This window comes from Podarcis melisellensis (assembly GCF_964234715.1).
Source record: "Podarcis melisellensis genome assembly, chromosome: Z".
In the NCBI taxonomy this organism is placed as follows: domain Eukaryota; kingdom Metazoa; phylum Chordata; class Lepidosauria; order Squamata; family Lacertidae; genus Podarcis; species Podarcis melisellensis.
Window position 1 is genome coordinate 23,329,874 of NC_138547.1, and position 23,043 is coordinate 23,352,916.

The following is a 23,043-nucleotide window of genomic DNA, read 5'->3' on the forward strand; positions in this document are numbered from 1 at the left end:
GGACTAGAATTTCCTCTGGCAGCTTTGAATCTGCTTATCAGTTTCTCAGCCAATGCTACTCACCATATTATTTGGATACAATATTTAAACCTTCCTCATGTTTCCGACACTTGGCAACTTCCATGCTCGCTGCCATTAACACAAAGGAGAGCAAATCATTGTTCAGTGATCCCTGAGGGTGGATAGCTCTTATGCCCAACAATGCTCAGTCAGGTGTCATATCTATTATCATTCCACACATTATTTACATTAACCGCCCCCCACAACCAAAAATATTTTTACAACCTCCCCAATGCCACCACATGTGGACATAGGTACCTAGAGTTACATCCCCTCCAGCAGGCTTGATTAACTTGGAAATTCTAGAGAGCTGTGCTGGTGTGTTGGACTACCTATGTAGTAGATTCAGGGTGGATTTCCAACTCTTGGACAAGAATGATTTCAATGGTCTCTTGGTCCATAGCGCTTTCCAATTTTTGTTTGAGATTTGTATACCTAGGTTGGTTTCCCAGAGTACTCTGCCCCACCCCAAAAAATCTAAGTAACTAAAACAAATAACACTTCTCTTCTAATTCTCCTAGCCTCACTCTTTAGTTCCTCCCCTTTCTCTAACATGTCTCATGCCCACATTGCTTGATGATTTTTAAGCCAGCAGCAAGAGATGTCACAAGGATGGCACTGTTACCTTGGCAACTGGAGCTGGGTGGGGGTGATTAGCAAAATCAGTCCTCCTGGCAAACTAGGAATATCCCCTCACCCACCCAAGTTTAGGATATCCCACCATTCTTCAGCAGAGCTTCTCTTCCTTTGAGAAAAATAAGTGGCTCACGTATATCTAAACTAAGCTTTAATAATAAAGAAAACAAAATAACATAATGAGACTCTCAGTGCTGGATTTACGTATAAGCTAAACAAGCTATAGCTTAGGGCTCCACTCTCTTGGGGTCCCCCCAAAAAATTAAAGAGGGAAAAACCTGGATGTACATTTCCAAAATACAAGATAAAAAACAAATAAAATAAAACCTACATACAGCAACAGTGTTTTGTGTTTTGTAGGTTCCTGTTTATTATCTGCAAATGGCTTTAGATACCTATTAGGTCCATAAATTACCATATAGCATATATTCAACACAAAAAAACAGCGACAATTTGTTGTTGACAAAGGACAGCTGGACATATAAAGGGCCCCATTACCTTCAGTAGCTTAGGGCCTCATCAAACCTAAATCCAGCCCTGAATGAGAGAAACTAAATACAACAACATGAGGTAAGTCTGAGGCAAAAAGCAAGAAGAGGCAGTTGGTCCCTCTTAACTGACATTCGGAACACAGACTGTAGGGCGGGGCTGATTCCGGAGAAAAACACACAAGCCCCGCCCACCACATACCCAACATTCTACTGATCAAATTAGACCCCAGTGTTGTCCTTACGGCAACTCACCTACCTGGACCATTATCACTGATCCTCCAGAGTCTTGGAGTTTCTTCAAAACGTTGAGGCACCTGCTGTTCTTACTTCATTAAACAACATTTCTAAAGGGAAACCATCCCAGCCTCCTTCTATGTACTGCAGAAAACTCATGCCTCCAATGTCTATGGGAAAGGTTGTTGCTCATTGGAGGAGCATCTGCTCTGCATGCAACAGGTACAACAGACCTGTGGGACAAATCAGCCGCATACCGGTATACTGTAACCAGCATGCTTAGCTCTAGTAAGTGCATGAAGGGGTTAAGGCCATAGAGTAAGCTGTTTTCCCAGACTTAACTAGGTCATGCCCCCTCACCTTGGAAGGAAGGAAGGAAGGAAGGAAGGAAGGAAGGAAGGAAGGAAGGAAGGAAATCAAGTCCGTTTGTTTTTTGTCTCCCTTTTTTGCACTATGTAACTGACCAGGAAGGACATCTTTGCTGATCACTCCCAGTCCAGATGGTTGTGTGGCTTAAACAAGCCATCTTTGTGTTTCTATACAAATAAACTGGAAACACTTAGTCTACCATGTGAACTCCATGTGTAATAGAGGTCTGGATTTCAGTAGTCTGCCCATGAGGTCTGCAAGACTTCAGGAAATGACCAGGCCATCTCGCTGCTGAAGATTCCTTTCTGTCCCTTCCAGCTCTACAATTTATAATTCTATTATCTTCACACACACACACACACACACTTCCTCCACCAGTTGACCTCAGCAGATGCTGCTGACTGATAACCCTCCCCCATTTTTTGCTCACAACAATCCTGTAAGGTAGGTTAGGCTGTGAGTCTGTAATTGACTCAAGGTGACCATGTGAACTTTATGGGGAAGCTGGGATATGAACCTGATATCTGAGTGTGTTACCATGTGCATTGGGCAGACAAGGTGGGAGCAACCCAGAGCTCACACAATTATCCTTGGTATCAAAATTGGAATGCTAAAAGTATGTAACCTTGAAAACTACAAAGGCCCAAAACGCTGCAACTTGATGCTTGTGTGCTTCAGTGTGTGGGGACTACAGAGTGGTATGTATTGCAGTTGTGCTTAGAAGTCTGGTTTTGTACTTTATCCAGATAAAGCAAAATTTATTCCACACCATCACCTCCATGCCATTTTGCTGGTGGTGGCAGGGTGGGAGTGCCATTGTGTGGTTCGCCTCAGGTGCCAAAATGTCTTGAGCCAGCCCTGGAAGAAGGTTAGGGTAAGAACAAGGAGTTTAGGATGATGGCAGCTGGTGCTCAGGCTTCCTCCATAAGAAAAGTCTTACTAGATCAGGCTAAAGGCACATGTAGTCCAGCAGTCTGTTCCCATAGTGGGCAACCCAGTGCATTGGAGGTAAGGCCACAGCAGGAAGCATTCTGCTATATTCCATAGATTTTTATTGATCCTGAGTTGCCTGAAAACTTTGTGACCACTTTGGGAGATGGTACACTTGCAAAGCGTTAAGTCAGTGATTTCAGTAAGTATATATCCAAAATAAAGGTCATGAAGGCCAGAGAGAGAGAGAGAGAGAGAGAGAGAGAGAGTGTCCTGGGCAAGGTTTTCTCCAGCAGGAACTTCCAGGGAAAGCCTTGCATCCCCTTCCTGTCCAACGAGGCAATGGGGTTGCCACGCATTTCAGTGGTCAGATCAGCCATAGTGGGGACTGGTGGTGAGACTGGCAACCGTATCTCTCAGGAGTGCCTGGCTTTGAGAGGAAAAGTGCAAGGCAATGCATCTGCCATCTTACATTACCCACAGAATACCTCTGGGCCCAACGCTTGGCACTGCATGCCTCAGTAATGCTATGCTGGGGTCCAATAGTTGGAGAAGTTCAATTATTGTAGGTTTGCTGTGTTTCAGAAAATGTGAATAAGGTGGGTTCACCTTTAAATGCAAACAACTGAGTTTCTCCTCCATCCCTAATCTTTGACTGGGTATGTTATTTCAATAGCAACCCTGCTCCTCCAGGGAGCATTTTGACACTACACGCAGAAACAAATGCCCCCAGTACTCGGTCAAGGTCCATCCAGTTCACCTTAGCAGTTTAATATCAGGATTTGATTTACATGACAGGCTTTGAAATCATGGCCTTGAGGGGAAAGGGTCCATCTCCTGTTTCTAATTTATTCTATATGGGGTGGGAGGAGTAGAAGAGCAAGGAGAAGTCCAAGCAGGAGGAAATATAAAAAAAGCTGGTGCCTAGGAGACAACAACCTCTGTTCCCTTTCCGTTCTGTGTGGACTCGGCGTCTCCCGTTCCCTAAGGTATTATCAAAGGAAGCACTTCAGTCAAGAGAAATAGACAGTACTGCCTCCTTCAACAGCCACTTTCTCTGGTATTTGATGTGAGATTTCTCTCAGAAATAAATAGAACCCAGCTCCCCTTTGCTCCATTCTCTTCCAGTGAGCTGGCCTGTCACCTTTGATGTCACTAGGCAAAGACGAGCCTCAGACTAAATGGCGCCCCAGACAAGAAGCATATTCAGGCTCCTCTGCCTGTTTTTTCAATATTTGAATGCTTCCTACCCCCTTGCATTTATAGCCCGATTCAAAATGCAGCTTTTACATATATTAATCACCCCACTGTATGATACATTTTGATGCATGGATCTGATCACTATTGCTTGAATCCAAAGGACAGCTCAGGAGGCCTTTATTTATTTCATAAAATTTATACACTGCTTGATTGTAAAGCAAAACAAAACAAAAAACACACACAAAAAACCACACACCCTCAAAGTGGTTTACAAAGTGGCATGTTATGGAACAAGTCAGAAGTAAGAACCAAAGGATGAAGAACAAAGGGCTGCATCAGAGCTCATAAAAAACTTGTTCCTCAAGCAAATCCTAATCAGAACAGCTGGCCCTTTTAACTCCTTCCTGCCAAGGATTCAATAGTCTGCATGGATGGGCAAAATCAGTCTAGGGCAGAAGAAGGGAACCCTTTCAACCCAAGGACTACATTCCTTCTGGGGCAACCTTCCATGCCCACCATGGCATGCCAGTGGTGGGTGGACCCACAAATAAAAGTGGGCAGTGCAACAAATGCAATTTTTACCTTTTTTACAGTAGGCTAAGTTCTACACACATTTACAGAGCACTCTTGTTTTCCATGCACACAACTAAGAGGCATTATTGGAGGTCAGGGACACATTCAAGGCACTTGGAATGTGCAGCAGGGCTAGTGAGCAGCGTAGGCTGGGAACAGGGGTGTGTGTGAGGACTAGGGAAAGTTCCAAGGGCCAGACAGAAAGGCATTGTGGGCCGCATTTGGGCTCCAGCTTTGAGGCTCCTCCCACCTCTTGTCTAGGGCCTGAAGGACGTTCACTGAGAAGGCACCTTTTGAAGTTCATTGTTTCATCCCATGGGGCCACTGCAGAAGGATGCAGCAATTCTCGATTGCCTGTGAAAGATAGAGATGGGGGAGAATTTCAGTTCAGTTCACATTATAATACAAACATGCCCTCAAATGATATACTAATGGAATATAGCTGCCTTTCAAATTTCTCATGACTTAATTTTGCAGTGCAATTCTCATAGCAAAAAAGTATAAATGTGTATATCAGAGGACAGTGTTGCAAAACATTAGTGAAGAAAACATGCATTATATATGGAGAAATTTCTTGCAAAAGCATGAATATCAGAACAGAAGAAATGTGCACTTAAGAGATAGCAAACCCATGGACAGCCAGTTAAAAGCAGCCCACCTGATCCTTTTCCCTAAAGAATTACTCCTTTGCCTGTAACAGCGTCTGGACACATAGAAATTAAGTAGGTGCAGAACCATAGAATCATAGAATCATAGAGTTGGAAGAGACCACAAGGGCCATCGAGTCCAACCCCCTGCCAAGCAGGAAACACCATCAGAGCACTCCTGACATATGGTTGTCAAGCCTCTGCTTAAAGACCTCCAAAGAAGGAGACTCCACCACACTCCTTGGCAGCAAATTCCACTGTCGAACAGCTCTTACTGTCAGGAAGTTCTTCCTAATGTTTAGGTGGAATCTTCTTTCTTGTAGTTTGGAACCATTGCTCCATGTCCGCTTCTCTGGAGCAGCAGAAAACAACCTTTCTCCCTCCTCATACATCTTTCATTTTATCACCACTGCTCTGGCAAAAGTTTTCTCTGCTTGTTTTTTTTAAAAAATATACTTTACCTTTTGGGGCCAAATAGAGAAAATATCTAAAGATGGGGCAAAAATGTCCAAGTACAATGTACCTCTGAGGTGAAGTGCAGTAAGCTCAGTAGTGGTATAGCACCTGCTCTGCATGCAATAGGTTCCAGGTTCCATCTCCACCATTTTCAGGTAGAGAATGTCCTCCTTCTGAGACCCTAGAGCATGGGTAGGCAAACTAAGGTCCGGGGGCCGGATCCGGCCCAATCGCCTTCTCAATCCAGCCCATGGACGGTCTGGGAATCAGTGTGTTCTTACATGAGTAGAATGTGTCCTTTTATTTAAAATGCATCTCTGGGTTATTTGTGGGGCATAGGAATCCCCCCCCAAAAAAAATAGTCCGGCCCCCCACAAGGTCTGAGAGACAGTGGACCAGCCCCCTGCTGAAAAAGTTTGCTGACCCCTGCCCTAGAGAGCTACTGCCAGTGTCAGCAATACTGAGCTAAGATGGACTAACTCAGTATACTATATGTGCCTAAATTCCACACATAGAAGCTAACAGGGTAGTCTACAGAATTCTTCCTAAGGAGTAAAGGGTCTCTGCAGATGTCATTTTTATTGTGCATTCATGATGGACACAAGGCACAGCTGTCAACGTTTCCCTTTTCTTAAGGGAAATTCCCTTACGTATTCCGAATAGGATTCCTCGCAAGAAAAGGGAAAAGTTGACAGCTATGACACCAGGAGGTTATACACAATCCTGCTTTTCAATACTGTTTGCAGCTGCAAAAGTTTCAGGGTAGACAAATCCCGTAGCTTTCCACTGGCATCCTGTAACTTTTTATATCACAAATGTTCGGGGGGGGGGTGTTGAGGGGTCCTATTTTTGTTGTGCTGCAGTGCAAGAGTGCCCTCTAGGTAGCAGTAATGTGGTAACAGTAGGGAAGCATCGTAGAAAAATTAATAAAGTGGAATGAGGTGCTGATAGCCTAGTATAAATCCACCACTATTGCATTATTAACGTCAGAAGAAACCCACAAAATGACCATCACCCTGGAGTGGCCCTAAGTGAGTGGCCCTGCGCTCATCTGCAAGGGGCATATGTCAAGGCATTGTTTTTCTTGTAAAAGAAAGAAAAAAGCATCCTGTGTTTCTGTTACTTGTTTTGTCAGCCTCTGGAGGCACTAGAGTCCTCTTGCAGCAATAGTCACCTTATCAGATATGTGGCTATATTATTTCTATCCTCCGGGGGTCAGGTATAGAAGATAGTTAATTTCAGGTGTGTTCATTGGTTTTTGTTTGTGTGCGGGCAGAATTCGTGTAGGCAACAGCCTAATTAATCTCCAACCTAAATTAGATTACGATAGAAGTTATGTGTAATGGTTGTCAATTGACCAGAAAATGCACCCTGGGCTGCTCCTATGCTTTTAACAGCAGCTTCATTTACAGGAATAAGCAGGTGAAGTTTGATGCAGGGTCCTAAGAATTAGGCTCACCTGCTAATGTTGGCAGTGAGTTTTTGCTGTTCAAACACAAAAGCAAAATAACATAACTAAGCCCGATACAATTATTATGATAGAAACATCTGATTGTCCAGTAACCTAACATCTTCATCGCACATAACCATTTAAAGTAAACTGCACCAGCTGCAGTATGGACACTTCCAGACGGTCGTTCTCTTGAGGTGGGATTCAGTCATATAGCAACAACTTCAGGTTGCACAATTATAGCTGATGGGGAGGTCTTGGCAATAATTACCCTGCTTCCTTCAAAAGATCAGGCTTTTGTGATAAGGAAAATGATGAGGAAACACTGCAAAATGTGGGATAATACTTGTTTTGATAGCATCATCTAACCTTTCCGCAAACCAGAATGAATCATCATTAAATATCCAGTGTCCTCTAATCTCCCAATAAACAGATCAGAACGAATGCTCAATAAGCAGGCTAATCAAGTAGCACCCTGGGTAGAATGGCAAGGGTCAGACACTACTTGGTGTTTCAGTGCCCATGGAGATATTTTTACATGAGCGCATAAATGCACTTTCAACAGCACTCAGATAATTTTTTTAGATTTTTAATTTTAGTTTATATTGTTCATCAGCCACATAGCAGCCTCTACCAAGCTGGTGCCATCTAGATGTTTTGAATGACAATTTCCACCAACCCCTCTGACATCCTGCACAGCGAACAATGCATGTTGGGAGGACAGCATGCCACTCTCACAGCATGGGGTGGTTATCATGAGGAAAGAAACTCTGTCAGATGCCTAGCTACGAAGATGTCAGAGGTTTTATGTGGCTTGATAACATACTGGACATCAGAGCTGATCTCGCAAGATAGTTGTTAAATGATGTATCATTGCATTATCAGTCGGTTTTCTTGTGGTTGCATTCTGCACTAGCTGCAGTTTCTGGGCAATTTTCAAAGGCAACCCTACACAGAAGGCATTACAGTAATCTTTATAGGAGGTAAATCAAGTGCAGGGCAGTAGCAAGCAGAGGCATACCTAGGCACCCTTGCACCCTTGGCAAAGAGCTGCATTGGCACCCCACGTCCCTTGATCACTGCCGGCTCTCCTATCTTTCTTTTCTCTCTAAGCCCTGCTGGGTGTTTTGCTCACACTTCTAATAGTGCCGCTGGCCAATGCCAGCAGTCAGATTTCTCCATCAAGGCACCCAGAGGAGCCTGTGTGCCTTGGCAGCTGCCCAGAGCAGCGGAGGTTCAGCCTAGGGAGCTTGAGGGTGGGTGGGTGGGCTCATAGCCACTCCAAGCCAGACTGGAAAGGCAAAATTTTTTGTGTGCCTCTGGGCCTGTAGGTCCCTTGGCTGGGGGCCATCATGGCCAACCCCTAGATTACACCCCTGGTAGCAAGGCTGTCTAGCAGAAATAACATAGGAGACATATTTTGTACACACACATATATAATTTTTTATATATAAGTATATATATTATTAAATTTTCTGTTTTACAATTTAAAATACTTGTTTTAAGTGACTTCCCCTCTTCTCTTTTCATAGTTCATTTTATATATCATAAATACCTGCATATTTTACAAAAACTATACCATTCAGTATTCCATTATTGCATAAGAAGGGGGATAATAGGCTGTGAAGTTTCCAGTTGACCATTGGTGCTCAGATAGCAGACTGAGTGGCACACCTGTTACCTGGGCAGTCTTCCCCACTATGGTGCAATGTGACATGTTGCAGGACTATATCTCCCATCATCCCTGACCATTGGTCATGCTCACCGGGGCTGATGGGAGTAGGAGTCCAACACCATCTGAAAGGGAGGGCACCCTGTTGACGGCACCCTGTTGACTGCACCCTACAGTCATGTCATACACTTCTGTCTTTGTGACCACACTAGAAGAGTCCCTGGTAAACGTAGGTAACAGGTACTGTGTGGTAGGGGTAGAACTGAAGCAGTGATGGGGCAAGGGCAGATGTTGGCTGTTGTTACAAGCACCCAAGAGTTCCTGTTTTCATCTCTAGTGTGACGAAGAATGGTGGAATCTCTACAAAACATGGCTGTTCAAGAACAGCTGGTGGTTGTATTTCACCAGGAAATTGCTGCTTTGAAATCCACTCCTGAAAAGCCTGGGGTCCCAAGTGTGCCAGTGTTAGAGGAGAAGTGGAGCACAGAGGTGGAGGCTGGCAATGGGCTGCAGGAAATACAGTGGTACCTCGGGTTAAGTACTTAATTTGTTCCAGAGGTCTGTTCTTAACCTGAAACAGTTCTTAACCTGAAGCACCACTTTAGCTAATGGGGCCTCCTGCTGCTGCCGCACCACCGGAGCACAATTTCTGTTCTCATCTTGAAGCAAAGTTCTTAACTTGAAGCACTATTTCTGGGTTAGCGGAGTCTGTAACCTGAAGCATATGTAACCTGAAGCGTATGTAACCTGAGGTACCACTGTATAAGGTGAGGTTTGATCAGGGAGGAGTTGAAGCTCATCGGAGAAGCATACGCTCTGCATGCAGAAGGTACCAAATTTGATCCATAAGGGCATCTCTTAGCAGTGCTGGGAATGTCCTCCATCTGAGAACCACTGCTTGTACTGAGCTTAATGGTCAAATGGTCTGATCCAGTAACTTCCTATGTGCCAAAGCACAAACAGAAGACAGAGTTGAAGAGTGTAGCTGAGGCATTTGGACCAGGCCCAACAATTTCACAAAGAGGCTGAACAATTGACCTTTCCCTATGATTCCCCCTCCCCTAAAAATATCTTTGTTACAGGATGCAAACTAATTGGCTGTGCTCAGCTAGTGGGGGGGGGGGGAGGCTCGTTGCTTTCTGACTCATCCACTCAGACAACAATGGACAGGAGAAAGTTCACAGTGTCGTCATTGGGTTCTGCTTTCTTGACCACAGCTGAACTCTGGCACAATGAGGGCACAATGTATTGCCTGGATGAGAACTCTGGGTTTGAAATATTCTGGTACCAGGAGGGGCCAGAGAGAGCGGCTGGTGTTGCTGCTCAGAGGTGTCATAGAACAAGGACAAAGTGCTGTTAGAATGATCTAATCTCCTGAGGCACTTTTTGCCAATTCTCTGTGTGCCAAATAAATAAGCTTTTCTTAGAGAAAATCCCACTAAATATCTGCAGAGGAAGAGGTATGATACACCAGTGTTTCCCAACCTTCTTCCAACCTTCTTTCCTTCCTGTGCCCTCCCCAGCATAGCCAAGGGGGGACAGGGGGCAACTGCCCTCCAAAATAAGTAAAAATCAATACAAATCTGAGGTTCTGACGCCCCCTAACAAAAGCTTGCCCCCCCCAAATCCTGGCTACACCCATAGCCCCCCCTCCTACTGGTAGAAAGGTAGCTATTTAAATGTTTTGTTTGTAAATGGAACATGTTTTATTTATAATTTATACAATTTATACAAAATTCAATTACATAAAATGATAGGAACATATTGAAATATTGTTGAAGCAGAAGAACATAGAATCACAGAGCTGGAAGGGATCCCAAGGGTAATCTAGTCCAACCCCTTGCAATGTAGGAAACTCAGCTAAAGCATCCATGACAGATGGTCATCCAACCTCTGCTTAAAAACCTTTTAGTCCAGAACCAAGGGAGATTCATCTTCCGTGTATTATAAAAAGTAAAGACTTATTTGACCCCAGTTGTTTGATGTAGAGGGGTAAACCTACAGATACAGTCCAAAAGGTGAACAGTGAGTTCTGTATGTATGGGTTAATTTTAAAAAGCAAGTGGTCCTCACTGACCTGGTGCAAAAAGATCTTGTCATCCTGAGGACCCCTGGCTGCCTAGATAAAACACTACAGCCCCCCACACCCTTACCTGGGAGTAAGGCCCACTGAACTCAGTGCGGCTTTCTTCTGAGTAGACACTTGGTTATTTACTAGATGCAAGTCAGCAGCACCAGACGACCCTTCTTGGCTAGGCCTGGAGAGGATTTCACCCTGAGCCTTGCAGAGCCGGATCGATGCTGCCAACGGGCTCTGCCCCTTGGCAACATCCAAAGGCCCTGATCCACTAGGCGCTGGGATGAATTGCACCCTGCACCTTGCAGAGTCAGTCCCAGGCTGCCACTGGGCCCAGCACTGGCGGCAGCAACAAGAGGCTCTGACTTGCCCAGCCCTACCCATTGCCACCCCACCACCGCACTCACCTGACCTGGGGTTCTGGATTGTGGGCTCTACTGGTCAAAATAGAGGCCTCAGAGATCACCCTCTCCCACTGGAAACAAACCAGGACTGCTCCAAGAAAACACACATGGCAAAAAGGAGCATTAGGCCCTGGTGGGCTGCCCCCTTATCCACTCGTGATTAGCCTAGCAGATAGCCACCCAATCAGGATTATTTAACTTCTCACTTCCCTTTGTGGTCCCCTGGCCTCACGATTTTCACCTGTGTCCCCCTTGGAATATCCGGGGGGTTGGGGGCCAGGGGGCCATATGGCCCCCAATTGTGAAACGCTGGGATACACAAGCATACATAGGGTTGCTATATTTCAAGAAGTGAAAATCAGGACAAAGTTCCCCAACATTGTTGCACTTTTTTGGCAAAACCACAAAAAATGAAGTTTTTGAGCCATTTTAAAGGGAAATCACCAAAAGCGACACTGCCAACAAGGACCTTTTTTGCAATTTCTGCCCAGACACTCCCTCTGACTGCAGTATTCCGGCTATGTCTGGGAAATTCTGGACATATGCCAACCCAAAGCATGCACAGCTAAGGGTTTAACTGCCTGTTGTGAGTCTGGGCAGATGATACTTATTGCCCCTTCCAAACCTGCAATCCTGTATCAGTGGCAGTAGAATCTGTAAAGCAGGAACCTGTTAGATCAGTTTCTTTGTCAAGGTGTCTTCACCACTCAGTTAAGTACCTGTCATCCACATCTTAAAAAGTGAGCTTTGTTGCCATAGAGACAAAAGGGTGGGGGCAGACATTTGCTGCCTCAAACTGAATGCCTTTTGGGGACCGAAAGGCCTAGAAGTGTAAGTGTATGAGAAAGAGTTTTGGCTGACGCTGGGAGGTGGAGACACATGATTGCTCTGTGCTAGACAAAAGACAGTGAGCTTGGGGCTTCCAGGGAAACCTAATGGGGAAGAAAGAACTTTTGCAGTGTTAATGCTGTGAGCCACTCTATCCTATGCTCATGTTGCATATATCTGTAAAAACAACAACAAGTATCCTGAAGACACCACCAGAGAGCACAGAAGCCTGCCTAGAGCAAGGAGGTTCACACCCCACAACGGAACAGCCAAGAGCATGATCCTGGGCACTGGTGCTGGTTGTGAGGTGGGCCTCCCTTCTGTGTGCAATGGTTTGCGTACACATAGCAGTCAACGTTTCCCTTTTTTAAAAAGGGAAATTTCCTTATTCTGAATAGGATTCCTCGCAAGAAAGGGGAAATGTTGACAGCTATGTGCGTACATGTGTATGACAAAGATCTGTGGAGCAAACTGCCCAGATACCATTGATAGATGGGAAAGCTGTCACTGTACCTGAGCATCACAAGATGCAAGTAGAGCAGATTGGAGTCTATAAAACACTATCAACAAATCAGTTGAGACTCCTGCATTGAAGGGGGTTGAACTAGATGACCCTTGGAGTCCCCTCTACAAATCTACAATTCTCTGATTATATGACTGCTGCAGTGAAGTGTGGTATACAGATACCTTAATAAATCAATAAATACTTTCCCCCTCATCCAGCCCTGTTTTGTGTAACATATAGCCTGTTGCAGCGTACCTGAGAACTAAAAATTGTGCACTCTTTGTGATATTTTGGTTGATCCGAATAAATTTGTTGTTCAATTGTTTATTCTGAAGTGTCCCGCCTGCTCCCCGATTATGGACCAATATGTTTTTGCTTTTTGGTTTTATTTGCCCCTTATTTAACAATAGCTAAGAAGCAGAGACAGGGACAGAAATGTAACGTTGCCACTAGGGGTCGCCCTAACACCAAGCAGAAATTGGAATTTTGTGAAATGAAAGCTTCCCCTTAACGTATTTACCTTTGGGGTTCATAAGTCGGACTAATTTCAGTTTTTAAAAATAAAGTATTGGCATTGCCAGAGATTTAACTTGGGATCTTTTGAATACAAAGCATATGCCTGATTTCACAGTAGATACCACAAATTAACCATGTGTTGTGGGGGGGGATACTTCCTTTTGTCTGTCCTGAATTTCCCACTGTTTTGCTTCATTGGGTGATTCCTGAGTTTTAAGGCTTCTTCAGACAACCTGCTTATTAAGCATTCATCCTGATTTGCGTACACAGAATGTCAGACCATATCCTGTCTTTATCCAGAGCATTTTATTGGATTGTTTGCAGAGTAGTTCTATGACAATGAGCAGCCATCCTGATTTGCTTGCAAGGTGTGTGTGCATGTCTTCCTGTTAATCACTCATTCATCCCATAATTTTTCAGTGCATTTCCCCAACTTGCTCACCTGCTTTCAGCCCTTAATTACTGGCTCTGCAGCTACAACCAACTTTATAAAGTCATCACTCGCATTTCCCTAAAAAACAAAGCCCTAACAATATGCCAGGAGACTGGATAACAATGCTGGAGTGTGCTGCATGCAGGGTCATAATACACTACTTTCCCCTGTCTGCAGTAAAGTGGGTTATAACAAGACTGGACTGTTTTGCAGGGCTGGTGTAATCCCCATTCTTTCAGCCCCCCACCCCACTCCCTACAATATTAGTAAAATATCAATAGACTTTCTCTGTGCAGGCATTGCTACGGTAATTTTTTTTTTTAATGCTTACAAGGTCTACACTTTCTTGTATGAAATAAGATCAGAGTTGGAAACATCATTGCCTCTGTTGCAAACTAGTTTGGGGAGTAGGTACACTACTACCTTGTTGCAGCTGCACTCAGAATAATAATAGATTTCTCATGTTTTAAAAAATGAGCAGAATAGTACAGTACATGTATATTTTGCCTCTTTTCTTGGGTTCTACAAGGGCTACAAATTCACGGTAGGATTCAATTCAGAGTATGCCTATTGAAATTAATGGACAGTTGTGTCATTTATTTCAATGGGTCTACTCTGAGTAAAACTCTGCTGAATGTCACCTTTGCTCCCGCCGCAGCCTCTAAATGACATCTGGGAATCTGTGGATTATGGGAAAGGGGAGCAATTACCCCCTTACCCCCCTAAAGATGTCAATCATCATTCTACTTGTCCCGCTTGCAAGGCTATCTGAATGCCTAGCAACCAACATGTCTTGGATTGGGCATTGACTGCTAAATGTAATAGGCCTGAAGGGGGACGACGACGAATTTTGGTATTAGCCACAACCAACACATTTCCTGTCAAAAAAGTCAACCAAGTTGGAATGTAAGTCTTGGGTAATTGGGAATACATTCTCCAAGGTTTAGGAGATTAATGAATTCTGCATATTCTGCAAAGACCCATCCAACTTTAGGTCACATTTTCATTCTTACCCTTCGGAGGATATTCTCCAATAGCCTCAGGGGTGCCTCTGACCATGTCTAGATAGGATCTTCATTACCACCAAAGAATTTAAGCTTGCCCCCAAATATTTCCATTCTCCTACCAAAAATGTCATCCAGAATAGTTTGCACATCCTATGCCCATCCTGCAAATGTGTGCGCGCGTGTGTGCGTGTATGCGCATGCCTCCATTATTATTATTTAAATCTGAAGCACAAAAGAGACTGTTGCCCTAGATGTGCACTAAAAATAAAGAGATTAAAAATAAACCCAGAGAATGCTGTGCATTTTAATTCCTCATGAAAGCCATTGAGGGTTTTGGGTTTTTTTTACTGTCATCCTCTAGAGGCAGCAAGGAACAAACAGCTTTCAACAGGAAGGAGTATCAGATGCTGGCAGATAGTGTTGCTATGGCAATTTCAATTTTGCACCTCTGTGGTTTGATGTAAAGGTTTATGAAGGGCATCTCCTGGAAGAGTTATCACCATTATGGCTAGTGCTGCAGGTATCACCACAAACAGGTTAAAAAACTTCAGTGCATTAATTCTGCCCATCACGTATAAGGAGACTTTCCTCAAATGACTTTGCAATGTATACTTACTCAGAAATCCTACTGAATTCACTAAAAGTTCTCCTTAGAGAAATTGCAAGGAACTATATATTGTATTGCTGCTGGAGTGTATGCTAGAGAACTTGAAATCAAGAGAGCTGACATAATTATGGCTGCTACAAACATGCATATGTTGCAGGGTGTGCGTTCTGTTCTGTTATTGTCTGTGGACCAAACTACATGTGATGTTAAACACATGTTAAAATAACCATGCTCAATTGGCCACTTTCATTTTTGAAAAGAAACAGCTGCAAGGCCTCATTCTGGTACTTCCTACCAATTGGTACAACCATGCCACGTTTTTACTGAAAATAACTTCTTGTTGGACAGCTCCCCCACCCCACACCCCACCCCATGTTCTGTGGCAATAGCAAACAACTAAGGGGTAATTTTTAGCAGAAAATTGATGTGGGCTGATTCCAACCAGGAACACATTCCAGATCGGGGCCCTGGGTTGCTTTGTCTCCAAAATAAAAGCGGACAAGTTAAGTGTGCCATTTTAAATGTGACTAACACAACATGTGATTTGGTTCTCGTCGTCCCTGTCTCTGTGCCTCTGTAACTGAATATCTATAACTTGGAGGTGGGGAATGGAGCAGCTTACACTAATCTATTGGGGGGGGGGGGAACTGTTGTCATTTAGAATCAAAGAATTGTAGAGTTGGAAGGGATCCAATGGGGAATCAGGTCTGACCCCTTGCAATGCTGAAATCACAGCAAAAGGTGATGTTTTTACATGTCACTGGACTTACTAGCCTAAGTGGACAAGCTGAGCAAAGGAGAGGTGGGACAATAATACCACAAGGAATTTGGGTGATATTTAGAGGTCTTAGATGACTGGCAGAATCCGAGACCTGGGAGAAGAGTTGGTGGAAGAAGACTGGAAGAAATTTAAAGACTATCTGCAGAAACACTGTAAAATTAATGAATGTTAAAATGATGTTGGATTGAAAATAAGTGGCATTAGCAACAAAGTTAATAAGAATATGCAAAAATGAATTGATAATGGATGGAAATATAGAGTTATAATATGTTAAGATATAGAGTTAAGATAAATGAAAGAGGGCAAGAATTTGCTGATTTGATGATATAAATGGGATTACAAAAAGGGGAGGTGAGAGGAGGTCAAGGAAACAAGCTATGGGGTTCAAAGTTATAAAAAACGGATTTGTTTTTAAATTTTTCTTATTTTTTGTCTTTTGTCTTTTGCATGTTGTATTTTTATTTTTTTATTTTTTCATGTATTTTTGTACTTATGTCTTTATAAAACTTTAATAAATATTCTATTAAAAAAAAGATATTTAGAGGTCTTAGGATCAGGAGATGTGAGTAGGTGGTGGGCCTGATCTACAATCCTGCTGTGTTTGTGAACAGAGCAATGCAGTAGTGCAGTGGGAAATCCTGAACTGCAGGAGCTCTTCCTGGCAACAGCTACAGCCACACCCCTATAGCTGTGCCCAGTGGAGGTTGGCCCATTTGGGCAACCTCAGACGGCCCTTAACCAGCTCCCACTTGTCTTCTTTCTTACAACCAATCCAGGAGGATGGCTCTGCCTGTTGCTCCATCTACCATTGGTCTCCCTGCCCTCCACCCATCCAGTCCCAATGGGAACCAACTACCACTGGCTACTCCCCTTCAAAGACTATGGAGCAAAGGTGAGTTTTTCACCAGTGCTTGGAATTATGGCTACAACACCACGCCAGGCTTTTTCCCTCTCACCTCCTCTTACACTTTGCTTAAGATCCAGTGTGATGAAGAGTTCTGGTGGACTCAGATGTTTGCTTGCTTGCATTTTGCTTCAGCATCCTTTGGGGTTTTCAAAATAAGACAGGGAGTTTAGTCTTTAGCAAAGCATGAGAATGGGTCCCTTCGAACTCTACAATTCCATGATTCTATGAATGCCACCTGCCTTGCTTCTTCTTAGTTTATTTTGGTCCACTTATTTCTGATAAAAGTTAACTAGTTAGTCTGTTTCACATGCATAACACATCTGCATGGGGACTTTATTTATTATGCTTCAAACTCAAAGGTGCAAAATTCGCTGCCTATACCATACAAGGAAATTTAGCATTCATAATATTTTTGTTTTCTTTTGTAGAAATTGTTTCTTACCTAACATATCTAATTCTATTATTGTTAATTAAATTTATTGGTCACATATTTTTTTTGCCATGGAACTTAAAGTTACTTAAAGTATTTTAAAGCAGAAAACCAAACTCGTACATGCATTAAAACCACCATAAAAATATTTATGTCCTGCTCTGTTTCTTTTTTGTTATTAATAGATCAATAAATATGAAAAAAGAAAGAGCAAGAGGGAAGGGGGGGCAGAGAGAGTAGGGGGACAGTTTCCCCCCCTGTTGTTGGCTTTAACCCTGCCCATCATTTGCATGAAACCTGCACTATGTAGACCCTCCTGCCTGGTCATACCAGGAACTGCTCAAGTCTGTTCTCCAGCATTGTGCTTTTCATTTCTGTTCTGTGCTACAAGAAACTCCCCACTGCACAGTTTGCATTAAAGTTTTCTTGTCTATGCATCCTTTGTTTGATAACCTCTTTGTGATACATTTCATAACACCTTGCAGATTGCCTCTGAAGAAATGCAACCTCCCACCCCAAACAGGAGAAAAGGTTCCCCACACCTTTTTACTGCATCAGTTAACCTTTTTTTTGGAAAGGCTTTTGTTGTCGTTTTTAACTCTTACACCCCACCCTAAAGCTCTGGTGAATTAATACCGTAAGTATTGTGAAAACAGCTGGGTCACTGCAACCTGATGTTATCAGTGAGCCACCATACCCTTTTCTTCTCTGCACCACTGAAAAGGTTCTCCAGAATTCTTGCTTTTCATCTGCTGTGAACCTCAGAACCTGTCCCTCCATGAAGCAAGTTTAAATAACTCCCACAATGAGCATCCATCACAAGTTAATTAGATAACAGCAGCATCTACGTGGCTGCTATAATTTCCCATTACATCAATCTCTGGCAGAGAATGAAAGGTCATTTTTGTAAGTTGATTTGCTCTTGGGCAATGATCACAGTTTCATTGTGAGACAGACAATTATATTAAAGTTATGAAACCAGGTGGTTCAAAGCAGCCTGGATTGCTCTCTCTTATATCTGTCCAGTAAAGTGTGGGGGTTGGTTGGGTCCAGAGAGTGGCTAATGCTTGATTTGTGTGAGGCGTTGGTGCCTACTGCCTTGAAATATGCAGTGGGGCAGCCTTTCCTAAACAAACAAACCCTGGACCCCTTGAGCTGGATTGGCTATTGAACCCCCTTCTTGGGGGATGTGGGCAGCTGCAAGCAGAGGTGGATTTAGGGCAGTGTGTCTGGTTCCACCACAGTGGCCACACACCCATAAGTCAATACATACTACTGCAAAATAAATTGTATAAATGACTGCCCAAATAATAAATTCAGTTGGCAATCCTATCCATCCTTGGGAGTAAGACTTACTGAAGTCAATAGGACTTACTTCTGCGTAGACATGCATAGGATTGCACTGTCAGTAGCAGAAGCTCTCAATATTATTTTTTAAGTATAGTAAAAGATGTGTGTATATCTACCATTTCATTGGGGGGACCTCTTGCCCAGCCCTCCAGACCACTCTTCCCAGCCCACTTCATTCATCAGCTTTGCTCTGCACCCTCCTTGAGCCCTTTGGCTGCTTGGAATGTGTCCTTGAACCGTGACAACGCCTCTTCCTTGCCTGGATGGAAGCGGTGAGAGGTAGGGGGATGTGGAGGGTGGTGCTGCCTGGTGTTTATTGTGACTGGCAGGGCAGAGGAAAAGGAGACTAAGAGTCAACAGTGTCAGAAGAAAGCAAGCAGAAGAACCCCGCCCCACCCTCCTACTATATATAAGGGTGTGGCGACTTCAGTTTCAGTGTATCTGAAGAAGTGTGCATGCCCACGAAAGCTTATACCCAGAACAAACTTAATTGGTCTCTAAGGTGCTACTGGACATTTTATTTATTTATTTTGACTGTGTCAGACCAACACGGCTACTTACCTGAATGTTGTACCCAGCATTAAGGAACCTAATATAAGAAGAATCCTGCGGGTTCAGGCCAATGGCCCAGCTTGCTGTTCTCAGTGTGGGCAACCAAATGCTGCAAACTGGAGATTCATAAGCAGGACCTGAGTGCAAGACTACTCCCCTCTTCTGTGGTTCTGAATGCTTCCAAATACAGAACATAACAGTGAAGCTAAAGCATAGCCATCATGGCTAGTAGCCATTGACAGCCTTATCCTTCATGAATTTGTCTAATCCTCTTTTTAAAGCCATGCAAGATGATGGCCATCACTGCTTCCTGTGGGAGTGAGATCTATAGTTCAACTATGCACTGCATGAACAAATAGACAACCAGGGCTTACCCATGGGTTGGACGCACGTAAAAAGACAGGCAGGGAAGCAATTAAGAATTGGAAATCTACTATATATTTTCAAAGGTAGTTTGTCCGTTTGTCCTCTGCAGATTCAGACACATCTCAATATATCATTGCCAAACTCAGCATGGTAGTTCCCAAGGTGGGGGTGGAGGTTGGATGTCGGCTGCCATTTTGAATCAAGATGGGAGACCTAAATGTGACCTTGACATAACTTCACCTGATTTTTGGTGTTAAAGGTCCAAACTCCTACAAGTTAACTATCCATTTAAAAAACACAATACTTTTAGGTTTCTACAAATTTCCGGGAAGCGCTAGACACTCCTCATGAATAAACAAACAAACAAACCAAACAGATCAAAACCCAGGCTCTGAAGAAATTTGATGTGGTGCATGGTAATCTACCATTTTTTAAACAAGGCCTCGTAGAAAGTTTGCTCTGTTTCACTTGTGAGAAGAAATGGTTTCTACCATTTCATGTATGTGTGAGACATTTCACGCTTGTAATTTAAGGGAGGGCAGAGAAGCTATCCCTGTTGGGCCTCTACCCAATTCAATTTTGCACTTAATTTTTACAGCCACTTACCCTCCTCATCTCAGCCTTCATTCTGTCCAAGCCATAATTGCCCGCCAATCACTCTTTGTCTGTTTATACCTCCCTCCTGCCTTTTTTTAGTTTTGCCCCTGCCCCCCTGCCACTTCCTTAAATTGAATTAGGCCTAATTAGATCATGCAGCAAGATGGATAGCATATCACTGTCATGGCTCCCTAAAGGCACACAAGCAACCTCTTCCACTGCCACCTGACCCCCAGGTCCCCACAGGAGAGGATCTCAGCTTTTCTCTCAAGACCTGGTGACAGGTGCTGCCTTTGCTAATGGCTTTACACAGATCCAATTGAGGGGATGTCGGGTTAAAATGGGTTACACTTGCTTAGCCATAGTGATTTTAAGGACTGTTTATCATACTGACACCACGCTTTTCCTCTTTATGCTCATAAATTGGGTACCTGACAGAAAAAAACACCCTGATCGTCATTTCTCTGTGCTTTCTTTAAGATCTGCATAACAGATAAGGCTGAAAGCCATTTTATGCAAATGACTGTTGGAGAAACCCTGAAACTGAGAGATTGGAACGAGGACCCTAAAATATTAAATTAAAATGACTACTCACCCCACATGAATTAGAAATAATAATAACAATAATAACAAACCCTCAAAGTGATGGTTTTTATGAACATACAGAGATTCCTTATATTAAGTCAGTCCATTGGTCCAACTAGCCCAGCATTGTCTGCACTGACTGGCAGCAGCCCTTCAGGGTTTCAGGCAGTATCTGGAATGCCAGGAACTGAAATGAGGACTATCTACATAAAAAGCAAATGCATTTTCACTGGGAGACAGCCCTTCCCCTTCATGCTGGGCAGCTATTTGTGTATATACCCATGCCGCTGAAGTTCAGAATCACCTTGGTTCCAAATATGTTTTTGCTGATCTTGTAAGGCTCAGATGTATTACAAATTCCTCTGAGAAGTTCTTCTCTGGCTCAGAATATAAAAAGTTCTGCAGATGGACAATCAGTCATTAGGTTGATTTTGTACTATGCAGTGCAAACATTCTTTAATGTCAGATCCATACTCTGAAGAAACTCAGCATATTTATTCAGACATAAGTTCCTCCAAAGTACAGAGTGACTTGCTCTTCTTCAATAACTGGGTGTTTAAGACTGCATCCCAATTAAGACTCTGAATCACTGTGAAAGTACATAAACAGCAAAGCTTTTTAGAATTGTTATATATAAAAAAGATAATCCTGCACTGATGTGTTTACGCCAAGACCATATAACACCGATCTTGAAAGACCTACATTGGCTCCCAGCACATTTCTGAGCACTATTCAGTATTGGTGCTGACCTTTAAAGCCCTAAACGGCCTCGGCCCAGTATACCTGAAGAAGTGTCTCCACGCCCACCATTCTGAAGCTGGACCCTGACTGGTTGCAAGGCAAAAGGCAGGCTGGTGGGAGCTAGCTGAGGCCAGGCTAAAGTGGATAGGTCAATGCCCACTTCATGACACGGTTGCTTCAAGACTGAATTACTGCAATGTGCTATCTGAGGGGGTTCCCTTGAGCTTGATCTGGAATTTGCAGTTAGTACAGAATGCTGCAGCACAGTCGCTGACAGAAGTGAGGCCTTGTCAACATGTAACACGTGCTCAAAGATCTGCACTGCTTGCCAGTTTGCTACATGGCCAAATTTGAGGTGTTAGGAAATGTATTTGTTTGTGCATTCTGCACTAGGAGCATTTTACCTAAGAGATTGCCTTACCCCCATAATATGCCCACTCTGCTGTTTTGATCAGTGGAACTGGCACTGTTACAGGTGCCACATAATACTCTTTCTATATTTGTAAGAACTCAATCTTTTAATGTGGCAGCACCTACACTTTGGAACTCCCTGCCTATTGATATCTGGCAGGCAGCTTCACTGTATACCTTTTGGTGCCTGATAAAAGCATTTTTGTTTAGATAAGGCTACCCAGATGCTTAGAAAGTTGGTGTGAGCTTTAATCTATTTTAGGTTTTTGTTTTTTAAAAAAATAACATTTTGGAAGTCTTAAATCATTGTTGTTAATTATTCTTACTGATTGTTTTATCTTTTTTGTAAACAGTTTTCAGGTTTGTTTGTTTTTACAAGCAGTGTACAATTGTTAGGAAATGAATGAATGAATGGATGGATGCCCCATTCGCCCTAATGGACCAGCCTCCCTTGCTCATTCGGCAACTTTGAGGGTTCCCCCTCCAGACTTTTTTTCTTCTCAATATATTTTGTACTTCTGCAAAACTCCTCCAAGCCTGGTATTTCTTCTGTGTGTGGCTGATGCAGCTTTGACTCTGTAAGTACCAGCAGCCATGCCTGAGCATCCGAAATAGCAGGAATAGCCAAGCTAAGCTTAGAAGGCTTTTTTTTTTAAGGGGTTGGAATGGAATTAAGCTTTTTTCTTTTAGTTGATTACAACACCCACTCCCAGATGATGTTCAGTAAGAATAAACCAGCTGGGAAGCCAAGAGCATCTGCTAATCTGTGTTTTTTACCTGGAACCAGCCACTGCACACACATCTGGTGTCCTCTCAGCAGCATCAACTGCCTCAATAAATCCACTTGCGGCCAAAAACAGAGGCTCATATTCTAAACCCTGTAAAGAGAGAGTTGCTTAAACTCAGCAGTGTGATCGCAAGGTTCAGAAAAGGGAAATCAATATGATCAAGGGGGTGGAGTGAGTCACCTATGAAGAAAGGCTGCAGTATTGGGGACTTTAGGCGAGTAAGAGGTGACATGATATAGGTTTATAAAATTATGCATGGCATGGAAAAAGTGGACAGAGAAATGTTTTCCTTCCTCTCTTGCAACATTAGAACCTATGGCCATGAAAAGAGGCTGGACATTGGAAGATTCAGCACAGAGGGAAGTCAGTCCTTTATGCATCACGGTTAAACTATGGCATCCACTTCCACAGGAGGCAGTGATGGCCAACAACCTAAATGG

General features: G+C 43.3%; 2 protein-coding genes across 2 annotated transcripts in view; one reads left to right on the plus strand and one right to left on the minus strand.

The window, feature by feature from the left end:
- Positions 1 to 1,282, minus strand: part of ARHGEF9 (Cdc42 guanine nucleotide exchange factor 9) — a 279,050-nt gene extending 277,768 nt beyond the window's left edge. The window contains exon 1 of the mRNA XM_081897311.1: positions 1,195 to 1,282. The gene's annotated coding sequence lies outside the window, so the exon portion shown is untranslated. The remainder of the gene's footprint in view (positions 1 to 1,194) is intronic.
- Positions 1 to 23,043, plus strand: part of LOC309362021 (uncharacterized protein C8orf48) — a 384,870-nt gene that overhangs the window by 2,855 nt on the left and 358,972 nt on the right. The window lies entirely within an intron of this gene.